The 21,015-nt window shown below is 41.0% G+C and overlaps 1 protein-coding gene across 3 annotated transcripts in view; it reads left to right on the forward strand.

Annotated features, from left to right (window-relative positions):
* NDST2 (N-deacetylase and N-sulfotransferase 2) overlaps positions 1–21,015 on the forward strand; it is a 123,883-nt gene that overhangs the window by 62,310 nt on the left and 40,558 nt on the right. For all 3 annotated transcript variants that reach the window (XM_071438896.1, XM_071438897.1, XM_071438898.1), the window contains one exon: positions 10,357–10,416. The gene's annotated coding sequence lies outside the window, so the exon portion shown is untranslated. The remainder of the gene's footprint in view (positions 1–10,356; positions 10,417–21,015) is intronic.

The raw sequence follows: 21,015 nt of genomic DNA on the forward strand, positions 1-21,015 counted from the left end.
TGAATTTCTGTTCTGTATTTTGTACCATGATTTGTATGATATGAAAGTTGTTTCCATATGAATTAGATTCTGTTTTTCTCCTAATAGAAAATGTTTTTATTATACTCTCTGTAATCCTCTGCATATGACAAATCTTTTCCTACCTCATTAGTGTGATGTATTCTGGTTTGTAGCCCTCTGTGATTGCAGCCTGTTGACTTCTGTCATTCTATTGCATTTCGATTCTGCTTGTTAGATCGTTCACTTCTTGCATGGCAGAGTAATTTTCTCTCTCTTTTATATCATTCTTCATCCTACATCAGCCTCTTGAGCCCCAGATGTTACTGGTCTAAAAATGGGACAGAAATTAACCCTGAACTCAGAAGACCCCAAACACTCACTTTTACCATTTTTGCAGTCTACCGTGTATGAATTTCTGTCTCTCACAAGGAGAACATTTTTAAAGGGGCCAGGGCTATTTCACAGATTCTGATTTCCATGTCCCTCAGCTGTGAGAGATACCTGGAGTAATGATGGGCTGCACAGATAAACCAGTTATCAGGATTCTCCAGCTGTGTTTCCCCCACCTTTTCCTTTGCCCCCTGCCTTGTGGGCACTATTCAGTGCTGTTGTGTCCATAGGCAGCCTGTCCTAGTAGCTGTCTGCTACATACTCACGGCTTATCATCCACTTGTTAGCAATGGCATGTTATTTCATCCCACAGCTTCAAAATCTGTCCTCATGGTCAGAGCCCCAGACAGACCTTGCTTTCTCATGTTGCCTTGGTTGTAGAGCTGCCCTGTGTCACAGAGGGCACTGCTCAATGGGAGAAAGGAGGATCTGCTGGCAGAAGATGCTTGGAAGCAAAATACTGGGCAGAGTCCTTCCCTAGAGAGTGCGGTCTGCATTTTCTATTTCTACCAGCATTCTAACTCAGAATTAATGTGCTGTGTGTTGGGGCATTTTCTGATGTTTCCTGTAGCAGGAAGATTTAGGATGGCTCCAGTGCTTGCAGCAGCAAGGTGAGTGATGACATAAGTGAGGACCTGACTCTGCAGGCGTTGGGTGCCGCAGGCCTCGTTTGTCAGCGCAGCAGCGAGCGCAGGGTCTCCACTGGCCTCTTTAGTTTGTCTGCCTCGGGGAGCATCCCTAAGCTTTGCTGGGCTCAGGGGAAATGTGGGTGATAAGACTTTTTATTTTTTTATTTGTGCGGGGGATGGGGAAAGGGCTGGCTGTTTTGTAAGAGCTCCACTGTGACGGATTAACTTTCCTCTTGAAGGATTGCACTTAGCACACCCAAAAGCGATTGCGGAGGGCCCAGCCCGAGCCGGGCTCTGTGGGCCCGGAGCAGCGGGGGCTGCGCTCTCCTGGCTTGGCCTCCTCCAAGGCGGGCGGTGCCAGGCTCCGTGTGCCCTCACTTCCTGAGAGAAACAACCCTTTCCCTCCCTCCTCCCGACAGCTCCACTAGGTCCCTAGTGAACCTCAGCGGCTGAAGACGAAATTCTGTTCATGAATAGTTTTACAGTCCCCTTTCTCCCGCCTACCCTGCTCTCTGTCCTGGGAATGTGCTGCCCACACAGTGACCAGAGAAGAATCCGGAGACATTTGCAAGATAATGCCATATCAAATGTTCCATTCTCACACTTTGTTCTAGAATTTTTCAAAACTGTTTAGTACGCGTTCCCTTTCAGTTTTCATGAATAAGCACACTTCTCCCAGGCTAAGAATGGGAAAATGCATTTCCAAATGTGTGAAGCCATGTAACAGTAATGAATTGCTGTAATTATGTATGGTGTGGTTAGTTTCGGTTAGTTTCTGGAAGCCTGTTGTGCATTTCTCCCTGCAACAAGTAGCTTTTCCTGTTTGCTTGCTGCTGTTTATCAGACCGGCTATCCTCCCAAAGTAATCCTCATCCTAATTCTTCATTCAAGAAATGCTCACCCGAGAGCCTTTTTGATCTTCAAATGCTCAGTGTCACCTTGGTTGTTGCTCTGACAGACCGCAGAAGGTAGAGTCTAGATTTCTTCATTAGAAATTTGGTGTCTTATGATGTTTTTTAGATACATGTTTTTCATCTGGTTTATGAAGTTTTTAGAAAGATATAAAGTTACAGCTCAAGGGAGAGTGAATGCAGTTTCAGACATCTAGTAAGCACAAGTAGAGGTTATTTATATCATCTTCCTCAGCTCCTGAGGTGATGGCTCCTGGGAACTTGAGCAGTGCTCTTGCATGCTTTTCTGTAGTTACTGATTTTCCTGGTAAGTGCCAAATTCTTTACTTTTTTTCCTTTCCTATACTGTTTGGGAAGATTGGGGAAATGTGCTGTCGAAGCGTTTTGGCTTCCTTATTTTTTGAATGACAATAGATACAGAAACATAATTATCTTATTTTTACTCCTGGCTAACGAATGTTTCTTACTGTTTTTCTCTTGTCCACTGTTGCCTGCATTAGACCTGTTTGTTTTTGTTTCACTTGAAAATGAACAAGCTTTTTAACTCTCACCTTTTATAAGGTAGATAGTTTTGGAGTTACTAAGCTGAAGTTATTCCCTATGACAGTCAGTGACTTGAGGTGTTAGGAGGTATGAGAAAAGGTCTTACTTTGAAGACTTTCAACTTGAAGTTGAAAAGGAGGCAGCAAAGATTAAAAGGAAGCTTTTCTACTTTCTGTTAGGGGTTTTTCCCTATCTGCAGTGTGGAAAAGTTATTCAGTGCTGTTGGGATTAAATGCAGAGAAGTAGTGACAAAAATTTTCTCTTCCTCTGTAAAGAAGTGATGTTTCAGAAGGTTTGGAGTCAATTTTGAGAGCTAAAACAGCCCTTCATATTATGGTGACCTGTCTGTTCCCATCATATCCCTCATCTTCTCTGAGGGGCTCCTGCAGAGCCAGCCACAGTGATCTGAAGTGTCTAGAAATATCCTTTGTGCAGCCCTGCCCACAGCTGGGAAACTGATAGCATTCTTTTGTTCCTCTGCGTGAAGCTATCTGTGTGTGCAAAAGGGAGATATTTGCTCTTCCTTCCTAAAGCTTTCTCTCTAGAAGTTGCTCTGCTCTCAGGATACAATGACCATATAAATGAATTCATCAATCACAATAATCTGATTAAATTGATGGGGGAGAGGGAGCCAGCAGATGAAACAAACAGATTATTTTAAGATATATGAGATACCCAATTAGTAACTGACTCAGCATTTAAGTGAAAGTGTTGCTCAAGAGATTTCCTGGTAACAATGTAATAAATTACCCTTTGTGGTTTTTGTCTTTGAGAAAGGCTCGTGCACTGTTACTAGGAACCTGTAAGTAAAGCAGTAACAAAGTGTTGCACAAAAGAAATATCAGCTATAAATTAGTTTTTTAAAAAGTATGGATTTGTGTCTGTGCATTTTACTTAGAAATAGCCTAGGCTATGGGCAGTATCACAGACAGATTAATATGGATTTTAAGCCTTGTACAGGTACTTCAGCCATGACCTGCTGAATGTCTGTTCAGGCATATAGGAAACTGAGACTTGAGTAGGAAGGGAGTTGCTTTGTGTCACTGAGGTTTCAGGGGCAATCCCCTGGAGTACAGAGATAATGGGAGGGAAGCTCTCTGTCAGGGAGCATATGTTTTTGTGGCGATTACACTGTGTATAGATTAGGACTTCTGGGAGGGAGGGAATGGGAAGATGTGCTTGGAACACAGGACCATCTGCCAGTACCTTGGCATAGTCATTTCATTAATGGGAAGCTTTATTAGCTTGAGTCCTGCAGAGATAGACAAGAGAGGCAGTGAAAAAGACAGAAAACTGTCATCCAGATGCCATTGAAAATGGGAAAAGATGGCTCAGATAACCTCTAAAATCTGATTTTATTAGAACTACTTGTGCTCTTCTAGGTAAGAAGGTATTAATCTTCTTGCAGAAAATTTCTTTCTGTATTTTGTGATGCAATGTGGGATGTTCTTTGGTAGGGAAACTATTAAAACTGAGGGTGAGCTGGAATAGGAGAGAAGGTGCTAGGAAGAAAAAGGAAGGAACTGTGATTTTTAGTGGGAAGTTATTTTTTTCATCAAAATCTGCCCTTTCCCTTTGGTAAACACTTGAGGTGACCTATATTAAATGTGGGATATTTAATGTTTGTGGTGATATAGGATGACACCCAGAAGATAAAACCCTGAGAGCATCACAGTCTCAGCCCTGGCCTATGCCAGGAACCTCAGAGAACATGGCCTGTGTTCCATGGGAGGAGAAAATTAGGGGAATGCTCTGGTTGGACACAAAATAGTGCTCCAGAGGCAAAAAGGCAATGATTAGTGCCTGTGAACTCTGTTCCTGTGTCTTCACATGCCCAGTTTTGCTGCTGACATGGTAAGTGTTTAAGCTCATGTTCTCTTCCTCAGTTTTGCTGTCCTGTAGATCAGAAAAACTATACTTAGCCTGTTTTAGGGAGAGCTCTGCTATTCTGTTGACAGAAGGCCTAAATGCTGTTGTATTTGAACAGTTCTGTTTTTCTTCTGACAGTTGAGTCAGACTTGAGTCTGGGTGATGGTGAGATGGCAGAGCCTGGTGAAAATGGTGGTTGGAAGTACAAAGTGGTTTAAGTGTTGGCAGTTATTTATTATTTATATTGGGAAGTTATTTTCCTTTGGTTTATACAATTCAGGTTAGACTGGTAGTTAAGATGAAGAGAAGGAATGAGAAAAACTGTTTCCCATGAAAAGCCTTATAATCTGCAGGAGCCTTAGTTCATGGGAGCGTGGGTGTGTTCAGGACAGTGTGAGGGTTATGCAGTTCACCAGCAAGATGGTTTGTTATCTAAGGCTGGACAAGTTTCTGTTTGCACTGCTAAGATGGTAAAGGCAGTTTCCCCTTATGTTTTTGCTGATTTCTGAGGTAACTCAGATGGAGCATTGTCTCTGACTTTGTCTGTTGTAAATCTAGGGAAACAAAAGGAACATGCATTTTCAAAAAAAAATGAGTAGAAAAATACAGCTTAGGAGTGTCAAAACACCTAAGCAGAGTGATGCTTTACTGAAAGGGGGTTGGTTAGTCATCCACTTTGCAAATTCTCTTTTTGTATTGAGGATGGAAGAAGATTAGTGAGATGAAAATCTATGTTATTACAGAGATAAGAATGGGTTATGGCTGGGTCCCAAAGGAGAAGGAATTTTTTAATATTATTAAAAAACCCAACCCTTTGCTGTGATTCATGTGTAATGCTTAGACAATTACATGCAAAAAAATTACAATAGTAGTGTACAGCATGGTGTTTATATCTGTAAATGTATGTACAAATACTGACATAACATAAATTTAGATCTTGACCCAGTGCTTGTTCAATTCAGGAAATGCTTCTGATGGTTCTGACAAGCATTTGATCAGATTCTCACACTGACACTGGAATGTGTTCTGAAACTCAAACCAAATCATCTGCTTTAGAATTTTTTTTTCTAACTGCCTTAAAATGGAGCAGAGTTGATTCAAAGTCTTAAAAAATATTTGCCCTGCACATGGGACCTTTCTGTGGTTTTTTTCTACTGAAACACTGATAGTATACAGTGATAATACTCACTTGGATGATTTTTGCATGGAGTCAGAACCGTAAAACAGCAGAATATGCTGACTTAGAGGGGACCCATCAGGATCAACGAGTCCAACTCCTGTCTCTGTGTAGGACACCCCAAGAATCCCACCATGTGCCTGAGTGCATTGTCCAAACTGACAGTTCATGTACTTTCTCTCTCAAGTAGTGGAAGAATGTTGTTGGCCCCACAAGGGCATGGTAGGTCAAGGTTTTGGCTCAGTCTACAAGTCTAAAAGGCTTTTCACTTAGTGAAGCCATAAAGAAACCTCCAGCTGGCTGGATGCCCCTCTTAAAAACACAAGTGTGGCCTTATTCCGAAATGATGCTCAGGGAAAGTTGTGCATGCCTCAATGTCTTGGGATGAGAGGAGTGGGAGGGGGGGGCCTTTGCTGAGATTCCAGTGAAGCCAGGAAAGTCAGATGTTTGCATGGAAACACAGGGAATTTAAGCTGATTGACTCAGAATTACTCTGAAAGGCTAGAGTAAGAGAGGGGAAAAGAAAGAAGGATGGCAGCAGAGAGCTTTTAACTTGAGATATGAAAGGAAATTAAGAAGGTGAGCAGAAATTTTTATTTCATTGCAAGCACAAAGCCCCTTTAGCTCTTAATGTGAGCTATAAAATTGTGGAGCTTCATGCAGTGTTTCCCTTCCAGCAGAAGAGCAGAGAGCTGAGTGCTGCCTGCATTGGGAGTGTTATGTACAGCTTTACTTTAGTGCCTTTCTGGGTCAGTGGCTCTCAAACAATGCCACACAGAGCTGCTTTAGTTGTGTTTCCATGTGTCAGTCTCTAAGTACTGACACTTCTCCCTGATCATAACCCAGTGTCCTAGAGAATCTCCAGGCTTTTCTGACTGCTAATCTCAAAGCATTGGTGGCGTTCCTTGAACTCAGGTTGGTTGATCATGTGTACCTTTTTTCAGATGCCATTCTTCCTTACAATTCAACCACAGTCAGATTGTTGACTTCATAAAATCAAGTAAAATTAGGCAGCCAAGTCCTTGTACCTTTAGCATTGAAAGAATTGATAATGCTCTCCTCAGATTGTTCTGGCACTGCTCTCTCAGTATCCATAATCTGTATTATTGTCTCATGATTACTGATTAATGCAAAGATTTTTCTTCCAGGCATAATGTACAGCAGGATCAAGCAACTGCATCATTTGTAGTCTTTCAAAATAGGTTTGTGCAGCAGATTGTTTTACCTCTGCACGCCAGAAAACGTAAAGGAAGAGGAATGAGAGAGTAAAATAGTGTATTCAAATATACTTCCCAAACAAGCATATGTGGTAGTGGAGACTTCTCTGGATGGATCAGGTATCTGTTTCCATATGTGGGAAGGTTTGGTGACAGTTTGAGTGTTTGTACAGTCAACCTCAGTGACAATTGGGAGCCCCGAGGGAGGAGGGAACAGTCTGTTCAACATTTGTGTATTCCTCATCAACTGACTGCACCTGCAATCTTAATCATCAGCAATCAGCTATCTGGGCATTTTGGAAAGTAGCAGCAGTGAGGAGCAGAGCTTGAGAAGACTGTGGAAAGAGAAAGAAGGCTATCATTCCTGAAGTGTGAGGAAAATCCTGAAGATATGTCTGTTTCTGAGCATTGGCTAAGCTGAATTTGGGGCTGAACATTAAGCAAGCATGTAAAAAGTAATATTCTGTGTCCTACTCTCTATTTCTATATTTCTTTCTCTTCTCATATTCCTGTGAATATTTGCCTATTTTGACTATATCAAGCTATATTCTCTTTTCCCCATGTATGCTTTATCATTATATATTTTCTCTGTGCTTTGGGCTTTTAAAATGATTAATATTTTTAAGCTAAGGACAGTCGTGTTTCTTTGGTGTAATTGCTACAGAGACATACAGGGTAGAACTGTTGTCTCTCTAGTGTGACTTGGATTGTTTGCCCAGACTGAGGATAAGATCTTCATGGGAAAATAGTTCTGCCTGGTTGGGCTCCTATATGAATACTATTCTTCTGACTAAGAGGATCCTGTTATATTTGATTAGTGTAAATATTAAGGTTTTTATGCTTAAAAAAACCAAGCACCCTTCTCATTTTCCTGAAAGCAGTTTTATCTTGTAATGGTGAAGGGGGACCACACACGTGCCGTCATATGTGTCATGGGATTTCCAGGCACCATCTGTTATACTGAGATTTAGCTTTATTCTGGAGTAAAAAAGTAAAGTGAAACTTCCAGTGTGACTGGTGTTTGAAGAAATAAAGCTGTCAGGAGTACCAATGTCAGTGCTTATTGAGTCTCTGTGTGGTGCACACCCTGACTAACAGGAGTTCCTGCAGGAGCCTGCCTGGCTGGCACACAAGCTCCTGAGCTTTCCCACTCTGCTGTTATGGCTGGTAAATTTGCAAGTAAATACAAACATGGGAAAAGATATGATGCTTCTAGAGTTAATGACATCCTTCCAAAATCACTTAATTGTGTGCTAGGCAGAGTTTCGTTTCCATTAGTAAATGCTTTGATGCCTAGAGATGAAATGTGGGGTTGCCTCTTCTGTTCAACATTTGGGAGCTGGTATTAAGCAGCTGTTGATAATGGTGCAATGTACACTTTGTGTGTTGAGAGCTTTGCAAACATACAGATCTGTTTGCTTTTTAGGGATGACATAGGCACAAGAGTATGTATGGAGGAGGGAAATGGGAAATCATTAGGTATGTTTTTTGCCACCTCACTTGGCTTTCTGTGGAAATGACAACCGTGTCATCCCTTTCATGATGACTTCACGCTCCTTTAATTGAGGTTCTGTAAAATAAATCTTGTAGCGAAATCAGATTTGGCCAAGTCCAGTCTATTTTACCGATAGATTTTTCTGTCTGGTTGATAATATTGCTCTGTTCTTTGTGTTTAATCACTTATCAATTATTGCATTCAGTTTAAATTCCCTGTTGCGCCATTCAGCTGGCATTAAATTCTGCCACCTTCTTACCAAGCTCTGTTGCATTTCTACTTGTATCTGTTTTGACATGCCTTAGTGGAAAATTGGCACAAAGAGCAGTTTCTTCACCTCCTTCCTGTAACAATTTTCTGAGTTTCTGTAAGCAGGAGTAAGTTGAATTTTTAAAAGCTGAAGACAAAATCATTTGAAACTTACGTTCCTCTCTGAGTGTCTCCCCTGCATTTGCTATCTGCTAATCCTTTTGGGTTTTTTCAAGTTTTCTGTATTCTGGAAAGTAAAATCAACTAGATCAGAGTGATACTGTATCCTGTTCCAAATCAGCATCTTGGTAATAGTTTACACCAGAGAGTGCAAGATACTTCGCAGTGAAACAGAGAGCCAACCCCTATGGGAAACTTCTATTAAATGCTAGTAGTTGGATATTGGTCTATCTGCTTGTGTGGGTCTTACTGACTACCATGAGGGTAGAATTTTATAAATTCTGCTAGTAATTAACTTCCTAATTTGACTGTTTTTCTCAATGACTCTCATGGGATTGTACTGTGAAAAAACGTTTCTTTAGTTGTCTATTCTTTTTACAGTGAAATCAAACATTCACATCTTCTGTAGTTTAGTTGTTTTGTGGTTTCATCTGGCTGTTCCAAAGTTTACCCCTGGTGTTTTGGGATCTGCGGAGGCCAGGCATGCAGGACTTCTTATTCTGCTTTCTCAAACTATTTAATGAAGGAAGAAAAGAATTATGGATCAAAAGAAAAGAGAAAAATTGTGTCCTGCAAAAGGATAGGTGGTTTTTTTACTAAACTAATCTTTATCTAACCAGGAAAGAGGAAAAACTTTTGCTCTTGTAATTATATGAGGAAGGCAGAGAGCTGGGTGTGCTTCATTATATTTACAGGCAGGGCAAGTGTGGTTCTTGTGCAGTAATTGGCTGTAGAGGTATTAAAGATTATTGGAAACTCAAAGGTCAGAACTTTTGCTGAATCAGGGTCTGTGTGAACTGGAAGGCTACAGAGGTACCTGACGTGAAAGATCTGACTTCAGAGGCTGTCCAACAGGTATAGTAAAATTATAGCAGTCTAGTCTGTGCCCTCCCTGGGGGTGTTGGTGACTCTTGAGATGCCCTCCCTGACCAGCTGCTCTGTGTGCCTGTCTCAGTGTGTGTGTACACAGACACATTTCCTGATCTTCATCTGAGCTTCAGCTGCTTCACAGAGTACTTCCATCCCTGTGATCGCCAGCCAGGCAGAGGTGTGGAGGAGGGTGTGACTCCCTCCTTGGGGTAGCTTGTTTTTATTTCACAGTATACCTAATTTGGAAGGCTTTGGGAATAGACTACACAGACTTTGTCACACCATTGAAGTTTTACTGAACTGATTTAGCTGTGGCTAAGACAAAAGAAGGTAACATCTTACAGTTTGCTTTGTTGGTTGTTTCAAAGACGACAATATTAATGAACAGGTGTGAGAAATCCCTTTCAGATTGTGCTGGCATTTCCAATTCTCTCAGCTCATACTGAATTTGCTTGTTCTGTGAACTTTCTTTTTCCTTTGTGGTTCTAAATCCGGGATCCTGGTTTGTTGACTGGGGGATTTTTTCCCCCCTGCATTTTTCATTTCTCACCTTGCCCCACTCTTTCTCACTCATTGAGAAAGAGTTGAGCTTGCTGCAGTGCAGCCCTGTGTCATTGTCTAGTCATTGCCAACATGGCTGTTGTCAGGGCCTCCATCTGTCCTCATGCCCTGTTTAGTGTAATGTAATCATTACCTTGCTTGTGGAGAGCGAAGGTGCTCCTGCTAAGTAAATGTTTACCAACACTGCTGAAGGCTAACTTAGGGAAGAGAGAGAGGGAAAGATTGTTTTAAATTTTGTTTTGTCTCTTTATTTTTTTTAAAACAGAACCTTGTTCCTGAGTGAAGCAACTGATGAGTGTTTTCCTTCACCAGACTGTGATCAAAGGTAAGTGCACAACCTTTTGCATTTTTATGGACTGACATATTCAGACTTGGTGAGGGTAAGGCCTCAAGTCCTCCTGAGCAGTCTCATGTCAGAAAAGAGACGTGGATTAGGAGGAGGCTCGGCTATTTTGCTGCAGTGTGAATTTGCACTCTCTTTCATCCCTCTATAAAGAGTTGCAGAGGAAACAATTTCATGTCTCTGGTCTTCAGTTGTACTGTTGTCAGCACAAAGTGGCAGATGAGTTAATTTAGGTCAGGAAGGAATTTCTGATGCAGTTCTGGGACTGTGATACTGTGATAAGACTGGGTTGCTTACTGCTAAATATTACTTTATTTAGATGGAGTTACTACTTCCATACCTTCTGGGCAAAATTTGGGGCAATGTCATTCATTATCCATTAACTCTGCCTTTGAAAAGAAATGGGAAGGATGTGGGCTAAAAAGCTTTTAAAGTTTCAGATTTTGCGTTTCACAGAGTCTCTGACCCGTGCATAACAGCTGTAAGATCCCTTTGGGAATAACTATTTATGTTCCTCCCAGCATACTGGAACTGCATTCATGACTTAAACCCACAGGAAATATCATAAATGTAATTAAAAATTAAAAATAGGAATACTGGATTGGTCAAAATTCTGTGCTGAAGGAAAGGAGTTCTATTTTCTTTCCCCCCTCATTTCTGTCTGGATGAATAGTGAGGGAAGGTTATTCTTGTGGAGTTTATTTAGTATATATGTTTGAATACTGTACTCTAATGTAGCAAAAGAAAAGCACTGTTCTCCCAGGTTGTCTGATGGAAAACTTGCAGAGATTCAGCCTCCTGTAATATTTATGATTTTCAGGAGCTAATATACTTACAAAAGTGTTAATCCTGTCTTAGGAGTGGAAGTTCCTACAATCAGTGCAGTAGAAAGACAGATGATGCGGTCCAGTGAAAGGTTCTTAGATTGTTTTCTTGGAAAGAACAGGGATGATTTAGTTCTGTGTGTATGCTGAACAAATCTGATTGAAGTACTTTTTCATGCCTTAAAGAGTGCTGTATGGATTTCTCAGATTGCTTTATTTGAGTAGACCACTATGGCTTTAACTGTGCAGAAAATCGGGGGCAGAGAAGGGAGGACGGAACAGCTCATGACTTAGGCAAGTAGCCTGGGTTTATGGAAAGGAGATTACAGAGCTGGTGCTTAGTGCTGAGTTCCAGTGTACAGTAGCTGACATGGTGAGGAAAGGTGGCTATGCTGAAACAAAGACTTTGGGCTCTTTGATCCCTACATCGGCTACAATTCTAAATTCCTTTGTATGTCAACCAGAAGCTGCTGAACCTTACTGAATTTTCCTGTTAAGGCTCTGATACTGTTGCCCAAATGAAAGATTTCTTCCCGGGCTGATTTCCACCCAGGTCCCACTTTCTTTTGGCAGCTACTCACACTGCAGCTTTATGCTTTTTCACAACCCTAACCCTGAGTTTTCTACAGACATGTAGACAAGAGTCCTTAGGCCTTGGTTGGATAAAAGGATTTTGGAAGAGAGGTATGACCTATGTAGGTAGTGTGGCCCTGTTATCATAACTCATTCCAGTGTGATTCAAATACTAAATCTTGTCTCCTGTCAACTTTTTATCAGTTTTGCAGGTGATATTTGCAGAAAGACTAGTAAAGGAACAAAAATTACTTGAAATGTGCGGTACATGTTTGTATACTTGCAGTGCATTCTTGTGAAGAGTAAACTGGTAGAAGAAGCTGCAGCTAAGTTTGCAAACTCAAAGTTTTAAAAAGAATAAATTGCACAAAAATTTGACATGGAGTAGAATGAATGTAGTGACCACATTAGCATTCTACTCAGCTTGAATAGTGATGTACTTCCAGAGACATTTGGTGTAACTTTCACATTGATAGATATTTATAATAAGTGAAAGAGTCAAAATATTAATGGAACACTTCATGTGTTCTGCTAGTGTCAGTGTGTATATGACAACATGGCTAGAAGAGCAAAGGGAGAGCAATGTTTGACTTAAGGTAGAGCCACAGTAAATTGCTACTACACCACTGATTTCATTGACACAAAGGGTAGAAAATGGGAAAGACAGCAGAAATGTAGAAATTATAGGAGATGGAAAGGGGACCATGCAGTAGAATATACAGCCAGGTAGTCCATGCAGAATCCATTTCACTCTACATAAAAGCAGAGTTATTGGAAATTTTAAGTTATTATTATTAATTTAAAAGTGGAATTTAGGCTTTCCTTGTACTAGTACATGGTTAGTTCATCCTTAGCAATACTTACTAATTGCTTAAGACTAACGTCTTAATGCTTCCTGCCTATGCCAGCAATATCCCACAGTTAAATTACAGAAAGTGAGTGCCAAAATGCCTATAGCATACTTTTCAAAAAACATTTATTTTCCCAAAAGTCTTTATTTTCCTGTGAGATATCTCAACTCTATTCAGTTGTAGCAGAAATAGAGGGGCAAGTAACTTCTTTTCTCTTCTATTATATTTTAACTTTTTCTAGTTCCTAACTGTGTTTGTTTTGTTAGTTGGTTCTAATAAGGATTTGTCTGCCAGGTCAGTCACCTTTGCAGTCACCAGGTCTTCATCTCCATGTCTGGAGCAGGCTGCAGTAAGCCAGTTCCTCTGAAACTTTGTGGAATTGACCTAATATTATCAAAGAGGTGCTGTCATCGAAACATGTCCAGAGGTGTGCTAGTTTATTTAAATAGTGTGTCTTCATGACATTGTGCCACATTTATTCAATAGGGATGAGTTCTAGTGCTTGGACAGGATTTAGTTTTAAACATTTCAATTAGCTTATTGGTCTGACGTTTGAGAACTGGCACATTCATAGTGGATTTTTGCCAGCTACAATTTACATCATTTTTAAGGGTTGGCTATTGCTGAAGATGAGTCTGTCAAGTATTAAAGATTAATACAAAAATTAACTACCTGAAATTGTAAGCACTATGAAGTGGAAAGACCGTGTAAGGCTAGCAACCTGCATAGCCATACCCACTAACTGCATTATCCTTTCCTCCATTTAAGCATACTTTGTCCCCTAGTGGGCCTTGGAGATCTGTGAGGTAAGAAATGTGAGCACAGCTGAACAGAAACAAATAATTAATTACAAAGCAGAAGGGCATGACTTAGGGTGCTTTGTGGGGGCCTGTTCCTCCCTTCTGGATGTATCATCTGTTTGTCAATTGAATGGCTTAACTCTGACCCTTTTTACCCTGTTCATCATGCATTTTAAATGAATATCATGGCTGGGGAATGCTGCGTTCAATATATTAAGAGCTTTTCCCCTCCCTTAACATGGAAGATTAAAAGTAACACATTATTGTTAGGTTTTCTTCTATAAATGCAGATACATATTCTTCCTTTCTTTCACCTTCTCTCACAAAATGATTAATGTGCTTAATATATTACAAAACTCTGTTAGTCTCTCAGATTTTATTTACTATATCTGGTATTAAAGTTGTTGGTCCAAAGACCCACACCAAACTGCCAAGGTCTGTCTGAAGGCCATCCTTAAAGGCTTCAGAAATCAGCTTAGGTTTTGATTATGGACAACTTGGAGTACTTCCCAGAAAAGACCTGGGCAGCTGACAGTTAAGAGATGAATATTGCTTCCATTGATTTTTAAATTGTTCCTGCAACTGCTATGCACCAGCCTCTTGTGAGTGTACAGCACGAGCTAGGAGCTGAGGCAAGTCAGAAGGTAAGGGTGACCCCAGTGCAGCAGTGCCACCATTGATGGGGCACAGTTCTGAGCATGGCAGGCAGAGCTGGCTCCTAGTAACAGGGTTTGTTGACACTCCCAGCTAAGAGGGAGCAATGAGGTTCCATCCAGGAGTTTAAGACATGGCTGGAGGCAAAGCAGCATCGTGGGTCCAAAGGCCACCCAGGAGATAGGGCCAAAGACAGAACTGGGTTCACGTTACACCATGTATATGAGGGATCTTTCCAGAAGAAGAGCTTCCTACAGCCTAAGTCAATCCAGGAGATGAAGCCAGAGGCAGGGCTGCAGACAGGTTTAGGCAAAGAGCAGGGGGCCAGGCCCAGCCTTAAATCGGGGTGCAGAGGGAGTGCATGGAGGTCCACTTGAGAGTAGTCCATGTCATCAAAGGCTGATGGTGCCTCAGGTACTGACACCTTTAGTTCCTTAATGGGATGAAAGGTTGCTTGTTCCCTCTACTGCCATCTCACACGAATTTTAATTATATAACTGGTACCAATTACAAAGCCTCTTTGTTTCACTGAAGAAAAAGAAAAGAGTTCTCACTCACATGTTTATTCTGGCTTCAGAAATTGTTGCCTTGCTGGATAGGCACTCATTCCAAATGGGGTGGATAGTGGTTCACTTGTCTCCTGCTGTTAAAGACAGAGATGTGTTTTTAGGATACAACCATTTTGCTGTTTGCTTGTTTGGCTTTGTTTTGTTTCCCCTCTTAATTCCAACATCAACTACAACCAGAGTGGCAAAAAGGACCTTTTCAAGAACCACTCTTGTTTTCTATTTCAGTGCCAGGACAAAAAAAAGGATAATATGACATATCTGTCTTTGATTAAATTTCAGGTAGGGTAGATTTCCCCAGTGGTGACATGAACATTCAAGCCAACTAGAAATTTACCAAAATATGTGCAAATAAAATGACTTGATTGAAGCTGAAGAGATTCTACCCACTCAAGTCTGCAAAGTCAATCTCCTTTCTCAGCCCAATCCCAGCCTCCATTCTGGCTATGTTCACATGGCTTGTTTAGGCAAATAAGCTCTTGTTGGGTATAATTGTAGTCTTCCTTGTGCTTTGGGTGGATCTCTGTTATCCTTAGTTAAAGAGGAAATTCAGGAGAGGAAACTGTTCTTTTGTCAACAGGCAGATATTGGCTGGGTTAAGTGCATCCTTGAATTGTCTATGCCTTTCACAGCTGCTAAGGTGCATGAGAAGTTTTACCTTCTCCCTTAGTGATCCCTAGAAAATCTGAGTTCTGCCCAAGTATCTTTTTGAAAAGAGCTGAGGTAATATATATTCTGTATCAATATTTGGGTGAGGAAGAATGGAGAAACTCAAAGGAAATGAACTTTTTTCAGCTAGTAAGTGCAGTATTTAAGTATCTCAATAGTAATCTATCTTTGCTGGTATTTTTTCAGGGAAATTTACACACAAAGAGGTTTAGTCTTCACGGCTTCAGTGAGAATTTCAAGATTTATGGGACTGGCTACATTATATCCTGTGTGTTGCCTTCAGCTGTGAATATGGTAAATTGAGTTAATGAGATGGTGGACAGAGCCTGGGGGGACAAGATCTGTGAACAGGGTAGACTGGGGATGGGGAGGGGGTGTGTGTGACTTGGGTGTGTGAAGAACTTGGGTGAGTAATTCTTACTTGGCACTTTACTATAATCCATTCTAGATTTATGTCTTTCTCTCTGGAGTTTAAGATAGAACTATCAGTACTGTTGTGTCATGATGACTTACAAATAAGGCTTGATCAAGAAAAAAACTTCAAATAATGTAAGCTAAACAAGCACATGTCTTATTATGTCTTGGTAGCCAGAACCATTTAGGCCTTGACCGTTTCTCAAGTGTAATCAGTGTGAAAAGCATAATAAACCTGAGGTATTTTGAAAAACATGTAACAGAAAAACATACCCTTTGAGCACAGCAGGGCATGAAAAACGTGTTTTGTCCAGCTGTTTAAAGTCTTCATGAAAATTCAAGTAAACATTGTAGTATAGCTCAATAAATAAGAGGCATCCGAGAGGATTATCAAGTGTCCTGCTTCATGAAGTTAGGATTTCAGTATATGTCTGTTAGCAGATTTGCTTGGACAGTCAAATTTTGCTGATTTTTTGTTTAATGTTTCAAGATCGGGTTATTTACAATCTAAGGCCACTTGGTTGAAATGTATTTACCTTGGTATCATGTGCTCTTTTAAGTTGGTACAAAACACAGCAAACAGCTTGGGTCTTATCAACATCCTAGAAATCATGCCATTATACAGTATGACCCTGGTGAGGTGGAAATACTGCAAATACTGTTAACATTTTTGTAAAAAACTGATTCTTTTGTAGGGACTCTAAAAGACACCTTTCTTTCTCTGAGTTGTTAGTTCTGATTTTTAGATGAGTTTTCCAGATTATGGGTATTAGAAGTAGAGGAAAGATACTGGCTGGTCCATAAATACTGCAGCATGCACGATTTCAGCCAGTGACAGAAGAGAGACTTTCATCTGAATCATGACTAGATATTTTGAATTTGTTTTCATTTTTCTGGGCATTACCCTCACAAAAATTACTTTTTCAATCTGTTTTAATTCACAAATCTAAAAAAAAAAAATTACCTAATAAAGGTACTGACACCTTTACACGGAATTAAAGCTTCTGAGGATTGGCTTGATTTTCTTGGTAATGTTTTCTTGGACCCCTCAGAAGTAGTCTGCTGATTCTGGTGGAGACCCACTGCTCTGGTGTTGTATAATTGTGCAGTTGTGCTACTGCTGTCTCTGTGATTAAAATCCATTGAATAGCAAATATAAAGATCATGCAGTAGTGTCAGAAAGGCCTTGTATATCACAGTCAGCCCTGGGCATGTTATTGAAAGACCTACAGGGTTATCCCAATGAGTGGGAAGCTGCCTGGAAGGGGAGACTGTCCTTAAACTGAGCAGCAGTAGAGACTGTTTGTTAACTGGTAGCAATATTTGCAATTTCCCCCTTTATTTCCAGGGCTCTTTGGAAAAGATTACCACAAACCAACACTGTGCAGAGCTGCATTATTTTCTTATGGTAGGGTAATTAGGACTGAACTGTGTAGAAAAATACCATTGAAATCTCACCAGAACTACCTGCTAGCATGAAGACACAGTTCATGTGCTTGCCCCTAAATGGTGCTTAACCTCAGTTGGGCTAAGTTATTCCTCTGGTTGCCATTGATCTAGGGGACACTGTGGAATAGTTGTGGGAGTTGGTGGGGCATGGGTAAGGGCAGGAGGTTTGGTTAAGGAGGATGAAGAAGAGGAAATCTAGCCTTTGAGAGAAATACTGAAGTTGTGACTTTAGGCAGTGAGCAAAAGTTAATTGTCTTCATGTATATGGAGCAGTAGTAATTCTTCTTTCTAATGTTTTCTAAACTAATAGATTTGAAAAGGTTACCAGCAAGTGTCCAGTAAGACTGAATCTCTATAAAACACTGGAGAAAGGTGTATTAAGTGTATAGTGGAAACCCATCATGAAAATCTCAGTTATTCTAAAAACTGGTTCTTTGTTGTGTGGAATCAGAATTTTCTGTCATCTTTCTGATTAGTGGAGTATCAAGAGATTTCCAACATCTGCTGTTTGCATACTGCAGCTTGAATGGAAAAGGGTTTGTTTACTGGCATAGATGGGAGCTAAAAATTTTAATGGTTTTAGGTTATGATTCTATGAAAATTTTTGTCAGCATTATCCATCTGCAGTTCACAAAGGCTTGCAGATTCGCAGTGCTGCATTGTAGCATGACATGTATGTAAGAGGATTTTTTTTTTTTTTGAATGAGGCAAAATAGAGAATTGTCTCCTCTCTTAGATGTGGAAACAACATTTTTCAAAGGTGCTCAACTTCCATTTATCTTTCATTGATTGATTAGAACAGCAGCTCTAGTTTTATGTGTGTAATCCTTATCCCTCAGCACCTCGTCTTTTATTCACCGCTTAGCAATAAATATCTTTGTAGCTATGTGCTTTCCTTTCTGAAATACTTCAGTGGTTTTTTTCAGTTTTCATATTAAATAAATGAATGAAGAATTGTGCTTTTTTTGTAATATAAGGTAATGTAATGTTTTTGTAATATATCTTCTAGGATTAAAAAACACTGAGCAAATCTTTGTGCCATTGTAGGACAGAAAGAATACCTATTGTGTGCCTATTCGGAATGAATTTTATTGTTAATTCAAAAGGAAAGTAATTTACTCTTAAAAAACATTTTAAAACATTTTCCACCTTAGCTTCCAGGGTTTTTTTTTTTTTTTTGGTCCTGCCAAAACAATGAGACAGTAGGAAATATCTTTGAGGCAGACCTTAAAGCTGGACATTCTACAAAAACAGGTTAAATCATAGTAGGTAAACCCAAGAGCCTGGTGCTTGACCCTTGTTTCTGATGTTAGTTTTTAGTTTGTTATTGTCAGGATAAAATTTTTACGAGGTGCTTTTTTCACTTTATAACAGAGACGGCACTTGATGAATCAGTGAGATTCAGGCCTCTTCCGTAGTGCTCTCTACTACCCTGCAACATTCCATTGCATTAAGGTCGCCCTGTCTTACTACAGAAGTGTTTGCTGTGCGCTGTCAGCTCCTGTTATAGGAACTCCTCTAGAGATGTGTGCTAGTATGTCATCCTGTCTGAAAACCCTCTACTCCCAAACCCTGACTGGGAAAGGATACAACTTTGAGCATACCTGGGGCATTGCATCTTTGAAGAGCAGAGTATGCTGCTGTGGTAGGAAGTGCCTTTTTTCCTGCCTGTGTCTCTGCTTCTGTACAGCACCGTTTCCTGTTACCTTTTGAAGTAGAGAGCCCCTCTTGTGCCAGGCTTTCAGGAGTTTAGCTCCTGCCCCCCCCCCCCCCCCAACCATTGCTACCAAAAGTGCTTATACGGGGGACAGAGCATAATCTGAGATTTATGTATTTGTTCCTTTAACATGTTAATTTTTTATTAGTGGTGCACAAGAAGGTGATTTTTCTTTGTCCCTCTGTAAATTTATTCCAGTCTCCAGATTCCAATAATAGTGTCTGAATATACATAGTTGATTTGCTCCCTGCACCGCCCCAAATGAGATCAGTTCCCTGAGTGAAGCTGCAAACCACATTAGGGCAAGAGAAGCAATTTACTGCTGCTGAATACATTTTCTGAGTGTAGTTTCTCTCATCTTGTCAGCTTGTCAGTCTAGAGGCATCCATAAACCCGTGACAGCTTCAGAAGATGAACTCTGGCAGCAGGCTGTCAGGGTGCCAGGCACTGCTGTCTGTGGGCTCCCTGTTTTTGCTCTCCCCCTTTGCCTGCCTGCTTGCTCTCCCTCTGCCTGCCAGCCTCTCTCTTCTCTGTCTCCCTCTCCTTCCTCTTCCCCCACTCACTCCCCACCTCCCTCTACCTTATTGATGTGGGTTTAGGTGCTGCTGTTCTTGCTGGTGACACCTTTTTGGTTTCCTCCTTCACTCTAGCCACTGGAACAAAAGGAGAACTGGCTGCCCATGGTGCAGCACCTGTCTTTGCAGCCTTGAGTAGTGACAGGGAGGGAAGTGGGGCGCTCTGCGTGCTCGCCCGCCTGCGCCAGCAGTGAGCTTGTTCAGTCACTTTGCTATAAATGCCTTTGAACTGCTGCCAGATCCCATTGTCTGCCGTGCAAATGGAGTTCAGCGCCCCACCGTGATTAGATGCACAGTGTGTAAAAGGAGGAAGGAATGGAGGAGCTGTTCCCACCCTGAGTCGCATCTCGAATCTGCTGTGTGCCGTGAGAAGCTGAGCACTGGACCATGCTTTCCTTTGCACTGGACCATGCCTTCCTTTGCACACCATCTTCCTTACTCTCCTCTCATTGTTCCTGAGATTTTAGGGAGTGACATGGGAGCTTTTCAGAGAGGAGCTGCAAGGCAAGATAGATTCTGGGGGGAAGGGAGCTGTGCTTTTGGATTGTTTACATGGGACTGTGCTTTGGCCACCACCTACCTGTAGCTGCAGTATGGTATAGCAGCTAGTCTTTAATGGTGCTTATGCTCTTTTTAATAGCATGAATTTATTTACATTTTTCCATTTGCCTGTGCTTTTTAATAGCATGAATTTATTTACATTTTTCCATTTGCCTGTGCTTAAAATTACAGCATCCTTAGGTTGACAAAATATGAGAGATTTTGGCAACACTGAGTAAAGGGAAGGCAGCCACTGGTACTAATGGTTTATCCATCTACCAACTGTGCAGCCCAGCTGCCCTTCCCCAGAAAGGCCCAGCTCACTGTATGATTTTTGTGAAGACCAGCTCTCAGTCTTTCTTGCTTTCCATTTGGCTCTGTGTCTTTCCTTGGGTTGCTGACTTTCTGACCTGTTTGGATAGATTAACTGCATGTAAGGATTTCACTTTTAAAGGTAGGAATTTGAATCTTTGTGCCTATCTTCGCTGTTACTTGTCTAAGTGCTACCTAGGTTGTTACAAGAAAACACTGTTTTCTTTCATGCCTTGCTGTTTGACTGCTTGTTAACCAGTCATTATCTGCAAGGACAATGCTTTGAGAGGAGGATGGAGGAGCTGCTATTCAGTGACTGTATTAGGCAGTGCACTAAGTGGAGTTGGCAGGGCTTGTATCTCATACTGATATGCCTGCTATAGTTCCTTGCTCATTAAGCTCTTTGTTAGTTCCTTCTCCTCTGCCTCCCCCTGCTCTCCTTTTCCCTCCCCACAGAATGTCTCTGCATCTAACCTTGCTGCTGGGTTAAATTCATGTTCTGAAATGTGCTGGAGGAGGATGGAATCTGGCCTGTGATGAACTGTGGTGGCTCATTAATGCACTTGAGTAGTGCAGGGAAGGTGGTTGTAGCTGCACACGCCTTTGCCTAGGCTGCTGCTCATGATGCACTATAAAT

This window comes from Agelaius tricolor, unplaced genomic scaffold (genome assembly GCF_023055355.1).
Source record: "Agelaius tricolor isolate 1412-34295 unplaced genomic scaffold, bAgeTri1.0.p SCAF_13, whole genome shotgun sequence".
Classification (NCBI taxonomy): domain Eukaryota; kingdom Metazoa; phylum Chordata; class Aves; order Passeriformes; family Icteridae; genus Agelaius; species Agelaius tricolor.